Consider the following 10,487-nt stretch of genomic DNA (forward strand, 5'->3'; position numbering starts at 1 on the left):
AGCCTCTCGGCGCGCTCAGCAAAAAGTGAATCCGCGAGTTCAAAATCACAACACGCTCCAAAAATTGCATTTTTTTTAGCTTCCAGTTATCCGATTTTGACCTTTTTTTAATCGATGTCTCGGTCGACAAGGATTTCAAATATGATATGTATGATATTTTTATACACCTACTTTAATTGTTGCAAAACGGGAAATTTCCGATAAACAATGTTTTGCTTTATTTAATAATATGGGCCTGGATCCCGCCTACCAAAAAAAAGTTGATTAATAGCAAGCTGAAAATTTGTTAATAGCTTAACGGTGTCTAGTCGGACAAACTTTGATGTACGGGAACACTGGAACAGGGGAAGTGTTAATTGTGGAACAGTTTAAAATCTGGAACGTCAGATTACGAAAACGTCCAATGTATTTTGGCGGACAGAATATCCAATTGATTTGTTACCCTTGCATTAAACTCTCATGCAAAAATCAGACTGATATTATTAACTAACATGATTCCTGTCATTTGACATGTTCTTCGCGTTCCACTCATTAAAATATCCACTTGTGATAAGCACCAGTATGATTTTTGCATTAGAGTTTAATAAAATGGTAACAAATCAATTGGAAGTTCTGTCCGACAAAATACATAGAACGTTTTCGTAGTCCGACGTTCCAAATTTTTAACCTGTTCCACAATTAAAACTTCCTCTGTTCCATTGTTTCCATACGTCAAAGTGTGTCCGACTAGACACCGTTAAGCTATTAACAAATTTTCAGCTTGCTAATAATCAACTTTTTTTTGGTACGCGGGATCCAGGTCTAATGCCTTTTCTATCAATGCAAATTTTGTTCCTGAACTTGCAAATTACACAATGAAGTTTACTTTTATTTAACATGCTGCTGAGCAACACTGATTTCGAGTCTATTTCCGAGTGCATCGATAGCTTGGAAATACATACATTGAATGGTACATACTGGAGGTGAAAGATCACTCAAAATGGCCTTAAGCCTATTCAAATAGAAAAGGTTTTACTGCATGGTTCGTTATTAAAAAATATAATCTAACAATAAAACACTGAAAACGTTTGTTTTCTATACTTCCACAAAATTTATTACACCTATGTGACTACAGCTGTTTCGGCAGAGTGCCTTTCTCAAGTGATTTAGATTACTATGGGTTTGCCTTTTTAAAGTCTTTAACTGAAGAGGTTGAGTATTGGGGAGCTGTTTGTCTCGAGTTGGTCATTCAGAATTATATCTGTATTTTTCAATTTATTAATTTCCATAGATTCTAATAAAGATAGCTTAAGGCCTTTATTCTGAATATGCAGAATTTGAAACTGTTCATTAAAAGAATGATTATGATCTAGAAGGTGAAGTGCGTATTTAGAAGTGTCTGTTTTTCTATTGTTGAAAGCCCTTTTGTGTTCTGCTATCCGTTTGTCAAAGGTTCTGCCAGTTTGACCGATGTAAGTTTTCGGACAGTCACCACAAGTTAGTTTGTAAACACCACTCTGTAGTTGTTTTCTCTTTCGGCTCTTATTGTTCTTAATATATGTGCTTAAGTTGTTGTTAGTTCTGAAAGCTGGTGTTATTCCTTTCTTTTTTATGTATCTAGCTATTTTTGTTGTTATCTTGCCAGTATATGTGATAGAGCAGAAGGTACTGGGTTCTTTCTGTGGTGGTGGATAGACTAATTTCAGAGCTTTCTATCCACCGCCACAGAAACAACCCAGTACCTTCTGCTCTATCACATATACTGGCAAGATAACAACAAAAATAGCCAGATACATAAAAAAGAAAGGAATAACACCAGCTTTCAGAACTAACAACAACTTAAGCAAATATTAAGAACAATAAGAGCCGAAAGAGAAAACAACTACAGAGTGGTGTTCACAAACTAACTTGTGGTGACTATCCGAAAACTTACATCGGTCAAACTGGCAGAACCTGTGACCAACGGATAGCAGAACACAAAAGGGCTTTCAACAATAGAAAAACAGACACTTCTACATACGCACTTCACATTCTAGATTATAATCATTCTTTTAATGGACAGTTTCAAATTCTGCATATTCAGAATAAAGGGCTTAAGCTATCTTTATTAGAATCTATGGAAATTAATAAATTGAAAAATACAGATATAATTCTGAATGACTAACTCGAGACAAACAGCTCCCCACTCCTCAACATCTTCAGTTAAAGACTTTAAAAAGGCAAACCCATAGTAATCTAAATCACTTGAGAAAGGCACTCTGCCGAAACAGCTGTAGTCACATAGTTTTAATAAATTTTGTGGAAATATAGAAAACAAACGTTTTCAGTATTTTATTGTTAGATCAAGTCCGGTCCTTCCATCAAGTAACGGTCGAATCCATCAATTATTTAAAAAATATAAGTTGCAAATGTAAAAAAGATGGCACGAAAACTTGCAGTTGCCTCAAGCATGTAATCAAATATCAGAAACCGTCTTGTAGCCGTTAATATGGACAGTATATGTATAGCTCGTGAGCTTCAAGCTTCAAGCCAGTGTGAATGTGACAGATTGGTCATTATATCGAGACTTTTTAGCTTTAAGAAGGCTTTTTAAAGAGTCATCTATCATACTATTTGAATAGCTGCAATCGAAAAGTGTTTTAGTAGAATTCATGTATTAGGTGTAGACCTAACCCTATGACTAACAGGACGACGGAAAAATTTGCGCTGTTGCCAATTAACAAAAAATATTTTCCCGACTATAAAAAATCTATAATTTAACGTAAATACGTTCTCCAAATTTAAGCACTATAGAAATTGTTTTATTATCCACGCTGCTCTTGAATTATTGTTGTTATTGGAAGATGTAAGCAAGCAGTTATGGATGTTGGAACCACACTGCGGTTAACAATAAAAATAATTACCCATTTAGTTCACATCTGAACACAGTGACACAAGAAACTAAATTGAATTTAAATAGGTAACGCTAATCCGCCAACGATTATCGAAGTGCCGGATTATCGAAATTCCTGATTATCGAAATGGCAGATTATCGAAGTGCCGGATTATTGAACTGTCAGATTTTTGCAGTGTCGGATTATTAAAGTGCCGGATTATCGAAGTGGTGGATTATATGAGAATATAGGTCGTGTGATCGGTTGGTTACATAAGTTACATGGTTTTAGTAGAAACCATAAATATATTAAATTATGTATACCTAACTAAATGACTAACATGACAAACAAAAAATTTGCGCTGTTGCCAATTAATAACTAAAAAATATTTTAACGACTACAAAAAATCTCTATAAATTAACGTAAATACATTCTCCAAATATATCCGCACTCTAGAAATTGTTTTATTATCCACGCTGCTCTAGAATTAATGTTGTTAATGGAGAATGTAAGCAAGCAGTTATGGATGTTGGAACCACACTGCGGTTAACAATAAAACGAATTACCCATTCAGTTCACATTTGAACGCAGTTAGACAAGAAACTAAATTGAATTTAAATGGCGGATTTACTAACGCTAATCCGCCAACAATTATAGAGTAGAAAAGTTAAAGGGCAAATCCGTGATCGGGTCGGTTTATGAAGGATTGTAACAGCTTTTTAAGGAAGATATCAACTATAGAAAGTAATGCGGATTACTTTGTAGAAAACGGTCGTCATCAAAAAATCGATTACTTTATTGCAGTGGATTCTGTGCTGAATCACCGTTGAATTTGGTTTTTAATTAGTGTAGGAACAGTGACGCCAAAGATTGTAAAAAGGGGATGGCATAAAGATAAGGAAGAAATCACCAGAATTAAGAAATAAAAACAAAAGTAGATAAGAAAAGTTGTAACAACCAATTAGATTTCGTAACAGTCAGGGATAACATAAGCTTTCATCATAATCATCATTCTCTTTGCCTTATCTCTATGCGGGGTCGGCTTCCCTAATTGCATTTCTCCATACAATTCTATCTTGGGTCATATCAATATTAATCCCCTTTACCAACATATCCTGCCTAATCGTCTCCCACCACGTCTTCTTTGGTCTTCCTCTCCTACTCCTTCCAGGAATCTGTACTTCAGCATTACTTCGTATTGGGTGATTAGCGTCTCGACGTTGAACATGACCAAACCATCTCAACCTATGCTCTCTCATTTTGGCATCAATTGGTGCCACACCTAGATTTCCCCTAATATACTCCTTTTTAATTTTATCCTTTTTTGTCACTCCACTCATCCATCTAAGCATTCTCATTTCCGCCACATGCATTCGTTGTTCCTCTTTTTCACTGCCCAACATTAAGTTCCGTACATCATAGCCGGTCTTATGGCTGTTTTGAATTTTTCCTTCAACTTCATTGGAATTTTTCTGTCACACAGCACACCACTCGCTTTCTTCCACTTCATCCATCCAGCCCTAATTCTACTGCATGGATCTTCATCTATTTCTCCATGTCTCTGTAATACCTATTCCAGGTACTTAAAACTATTGCTTTTTACAATCAGTTCACCATCCAAAGATACCATTTTATTTGTAGTAGCTCCATCTTTAAATGAACATTGCACATACTCTGCCTCTGTCCTACTAAGTTTTAAACCTTTTTCCTCCAGAGCTTGTCTCCACTGTTCCAGTTTTTGTTCTAAGTCTCTTTCACTATTTCCTACTAACACGACATCATCAGCATACATTAAGCACCATGGAATGTTACCTTGTAGTTTCGCTGTTATCTGCTCCAAAACTAATGAGAATAAATACGCACTAAGCACCGAGCCTAGGTGCAATCATACTTTCACATGAAATTTATTAGTCTCTCCCACACCTGTCCTAACACTAGTCGTTACTTCCTCATGCATATCTCTCACAATCTTTACATATTCGCCAGAGCTCCTTTCTTATTGAGTACCCACCACAGAATCTCTCGAGGAACTTTATCATATGCGTTCTCAAGATCAATGAATACCATATGAGCGTTTGTTTCTTTACTCCTGTATTTTTCCATCAACTGCCTTATATTGAAAATTGCATCTGTTGTTGATCTGCCCTGCATAAAGCCAAACTGATTCTCGGATATTTCGGCCTCTTCACGTATCCGTCTATCAATAATTGATTACTCTTTCCCATACTTTCATGGTGTGCCTAAGCAGTTTTATAGCCCTGTAGTTTGTACATTGTTGTATATCTCCCTTGTTTTTGTAGACAGGTACTAGTATACTGCTTATCCATTCGTCTGGCATTTGTCCAACTTCCATAATTCTATTAACTAAACCTGCTAGCCACCTTGTTCCTGTCTCTCTCAATGCTCTCCATACTTCCCCAGGAATATGATCTGGTCCTGCCGCTTTTCCTTTCTTTGTTTTTGAAGCGCTTGAGCCACTTCCTCGTTTGTTATTTTGGTGACCATTGCTGCTACTGTCTCCGTTGACTCTACAGGCTGTCTGTCAAATTCTTCATTTAATAAGCTGTCAAAGTATTTTCTCCATCTCTTTTTGACATCCTTCTCGTAAACTAGTGGAACTTTCGGATAACATAAGCTTTAATGTTTTGAAAAGCCACAATTTGATAAAAAAAAAGTTGAACTGAATATTCGGGGAATAGATGTCCCGATAATATTTTCGCAAATATTGATGGTATTCTTTTTCTCATGATCATCTTTCAGTGCGTCACAGTTTTTCGATTTCTTTCTAACGCATTAAATTGTATGTGACAGAAAAAAGGCACGTCCGTGATTACAGACATTTACAACATTTATTCTAGTTATTCTAGTTGTCGATTGATGGCGCCATAATAAAAAAAATAATTTTTATTTAATTAGATAATAATATTACAAATATAATCTGTATAATTTATAAGACTATACAAATCAAAGAAAATACCATTTTATAAATGCAAGAAACACATTTGATTTGTTTTTATTCCAAATTGAAAATAAAATGTGACAACTGTCAGATTTATCTAAAATGTCATGTTAGAATAAATGTCATAAATGTGTATTATCACGGACTTACCCTTTTTCCTATCATTTGTTTACGCACTGAAAAATGCTCATGAAAAGGACAACACCACAAAACCTGTGGATCCCAGTAACACATCTGAACAATTACATATTTCCTTCAGCAATCAGCCCTGGTTTGTTCATTGTTGAACATAGGTCTTTTCCAGATATTTTCATCTTCTTCTGTTCTGCGCCTCTACTATGTAATTGGCCATCCACAAATTCTTCAGAGTTTGTTAGAGACCAACAGTAGAGGACGAGAGGGAGTTGCTATCTAAGGACCATTTAGAGAGGTTCTGTCCGGACCAGCAACCCTCTAGTTGGCAGCTTTACGTCGCCATGAAGTAAATCCCCTTAAGATTCCATATGCATGCCAATGGTGAATATAAAATTCTTAATTGTATGTCAAAAAATGTGCAATAACTACGTATTAAAACTTATCAAATTTCATTTGCATATCTCAACCGGTTTTAGGCTAATAAATAAATCGTCAGTTTGTAAGAATAAATTCAACATCCCGTATCTGGGAAACGAAGCTTTTGCGCACATATGTTTATAAAGCTAACGGTCATTATTTTTTCATGCAGAATTACCCTTTAAAGTTTGTCGCGCTTATTTAGAAACACCCTGTGCTGATGAAGAACATGGCTAGTTGTTAAAGTACCTAACTTGTGTATTATCTAACCTAAGCGAATGAATAAAACAACAGAATGTTAAGAAAACCTGAGGCTATAGTTGGGTTTTAATTTCAGTATATTATAAATACTAGAATATTCCACAGGGTGTTGCGAACTTTGAGAAAGAAACACAGTTTGATTCGTACACCCGGTATACAATGAAAATTTACCTGTTTAGCAACAATATTATTACAGCGATATTGTTAAAGGATAAGGCTATTATTAAAAAAAACTTAAATCGGACAACAGGTTTAGGAGATACGTGACATCAAAAATTACCCATTTTTTGGGGTGCCCGTTTTCTCTGACGCGCAGTGTATATAAAATCGAAGATGCTTTGTCTAAAGTTGCTACAGGACAGAAAGCTACTTCCTTTCTTATATCTTATGTAATTCCTATTCGGAAATAATATTCGGGTTATTCAGCTATAAGATATAAGTTGATTGTAAACTTGAAAACTATTCTAAGGAACGTGACATGAAAACTAACATTAAAGAAATGCAATTCGTGACTTTAAGCTGATCAAAGAACGTGTAGATACCAATATACACATAAAACCAAAGTTAAATGGTTTTACCAGAAAATGTCCAAAGTTTGTTGCATTCAATCCAAGTGGCGCCATCTGGTACATAAGATTTTCAATAAAAATTTTCAGTAGTAATTGCACAAGAGCTCTAAAATTATCGAATTTTTCCCGAGTGACACTTTGACAGTTTTAATTTCACGACCCGAAGGGGAGTGAAATTATGTCAAAGTGCCACGAGGGCGAAAATTCGATAATAATTTTAGAGATCGAGTGCAATTTGCTGCGATTATTTCATGAATAAAACTGTTCAAAACCAAAATTTTATTGTAATTTATTTATGTAAGTACAAATTAGTACAATAATAATTAAACACACAGTTGTTATAAATATTTGACGGTTCACATGACTTTTTTTTTTGTCAACATCACATTGACGGTTGAAAGTCAACAATAATTTATAAAACATTAATTGTCATTAATGTCACTGAATGTATTTTTTCGTAGCAACGAAGGGCATCTGACGTAATTTACTTTCTATTTGTCAGAATCTCCTATGAATGAAATAATCAGTAGTAATTGCACAAGAGCTCTAAAATTATCGAATTTTCCCGAGTGACACTTTGACAGTGTTAATTTCACGACCCGAAGGGGAGTGAAATTATGTGCAATTTGCTGCGATTATTTCATAAATAAGACCAAAAGTTTATTGTAATTTATTTATGTAAGTACAAATTAGTACAATTAAACACACAGCTGTTATAAATATTTGACGGTTGAAAGTCATCACTTTTATAATTTTTAAAACATTAATAATTGTCATTAATGTCACTGAATGTATTTTTTCGTAGCGACGAAGGGCATCTGACGTAATATTCTTGACGACGGGATATTATCAAAAATTATCGGGTATAATATCACAAGAGAGTGAGAATAAATTGAAAATAATGCGACAGTTTTTCGAAAATTTGTTGTCTGGCAATAGACACGAGAGCCCGCAGGGCTCGAGTGGCTATTATTGCCCAATGACAACAAATTTGAGTAAAAAGGAAGCATTATTTTCTTATTTATTCTTACTGTCGTGTGATATTCGTAAGATTATTTTTTAATACGTATATTATGGATATTTTCTTAAATGTGACAGTTGTCAAAACTAGGAAACTGGTTGCCATTAAACAGAAACAATCTACTTAAAAAAATTCAGTATAATTTAAATCTGATTGGACAGAATTAAACACGTGATAAAATATCTTACTATACGATTGGAAGTTAAAATAATTAAAAAATAATCACTTTAATTTTTATTTCTGAGCTTTAGTCAGAATCTCCTATGAATGAAATAATAACTAAAATATTGTTTATTTCGAAATTTATTAAGCTACCATCCTAAATATATTCTTTTATAAGCTATTCATAAATTATTGCAGCTCTAAGAATCACGATTCGTGTGTATGTGGATGTGTTGCCAAATCTGTTAAAGATTATGCAAGAGGAGCTTTATACGATAGGAGGCAATTTAGCTTATTGCAAATAAGGCACGTGTTTGGTGCTAGTTTCGTGTTCGTGGCATACAAAAGACCCGATTCAAGACGGCTGGGATAATTCTGGAACAATTGAGGGAGTTTGGGGAATATCTAATGTACATATTGTTGTAGGGGGGTTATAAATGTAGTATTTATTGCAGGTATAAAGTAGAGGTAAGGCCGGTAACGTGAGGGAAAAAGTGTTAAGATTCAAAGCCTCTTGGACATTTTAGTACCTTTTCGATTAATACGATTATTTCTAAACAATTTTCTGATGCAGTTGTCCATGTTTAGTTGCTTTTTTAACGCTTTAATTGTTTCATTGAAGTAAAAAGATGTTTAAAATGTTATTTTTTGTAATTAAAAATTTATTTTGTACTGCTTTGTTCAGTGCTGCCATTTCTAGGTGGTGTTCAACAATTTTTGAATTTCATCAGACTTGGAACGTAGGTATATTTGATATTCCTTCTGAGTAATGCGATGGAAAAAACATATGAGTAAGGAATTGATATAAGGGGGCCAAAGAAAATGACGTATGGCGCAGAAGATATAATTTTGAACTATTCGCAGCATACAACGAACCCGACGTCATAACATTCATAAAGATCGGACGTCTGCGCTGGATGGGCCATGTTGAACGAATGTTGGAGACCGAAACACCAAAACACATAATGAAGCAAACACCAGTAGGGAGAAGGTCAAAGGGAAGACTCAAACTTAAATACATGGAACAAGTGGAACAAGATCTGAAAACACTTGAGATTACCCACTGGAAGAACAAAGCAAGGAACAGAACAGAATGGCGGAAAATCCTAGAACAAGCCAGGACCCAAAAATGGTTGTCGAGCTACTGATGATGATGATGAAGGAATTGATACTCACTATTTGTTTGTGGATTTTAGAAGTGCCTATGACAGTGTAGACAAAATCGCACTATACAAAGCCTTGGCAGGATTCATTATCCCAATACACTGAATAGTCTCAGCGGCTAGCCGAATGTAAGGTTACAGTGCAGAATGGAGCATCAATAATTTCCAGACATAGGACTTAGACAGGGAGATAGCCTATCGTGCTTTCTATTCAACATTGCCCTAGTGAAAGCTATTAGAGAATCTGGGATAACAACAAGAGGAAGCATTATTAATAGGAATATACAAATAGGTACTAGCGTATGCGGATGACATCGATGTCATAGCGAGAAGAAAGGCGGACCTGTTCCTATCGTTCACATCATTGGAAATACCAGCAAAAAGGATGGAGCTACACGTTAATACAAGTAAAACAAAGTAGGTATATAAAGGTGACAAACAACAAGTACTTAGCAAAATCCGAAGATCTAACGGTTGGAGCATATACTTTCGAAGGAGTAAGAGAGTTCATATTCTAGGCTCACAGAAAAATCAAACTGCCACAATAACTGCAAATATAAAATCAACAGACGTAATAATTTGCAAATAGAGCATACTATGGATTAAAGGGATTCGAAATAGAAAGAGCTTTAAAAGAACTAAAAAATAATAAAGCTCCAGGACAGGACGGTATAATCGCCGAGCTCTTGAAAACAAGCAAGACAGTAACAATCCCTATACTAACAGAGCTATTTAATAAATGTCTCCATAATAGCAAGATCCCTAAAGACTGGAACGAAAGTCTAGTAATACTTTTACACAAAAAAGGGGACAAATGTGACCTACAGAATTATAGACCGATATCGTTGCTCAGTCAAGTATACAAACTATTCATGAGAATTATTAACAACCGGTTGACCTACAAAATGGACAATTACCAACCAGTGGAACAGGCTGGCTTCCGCAAAG

Source organism: Diabrotica virgifera, chromosome 2 (assembly GCF_917563875.1).
Source record: "Diabrotica virgifera virgifera chromosome 2, PGI_DIABVI_V3a".
Classification (NCBI taxonomy): Eukaryota; Metazoa; Arthropoda; class Insecta; order Coleoptera; family Chrysomelidae; genus Diabrotica; species Diabrotica virgifera.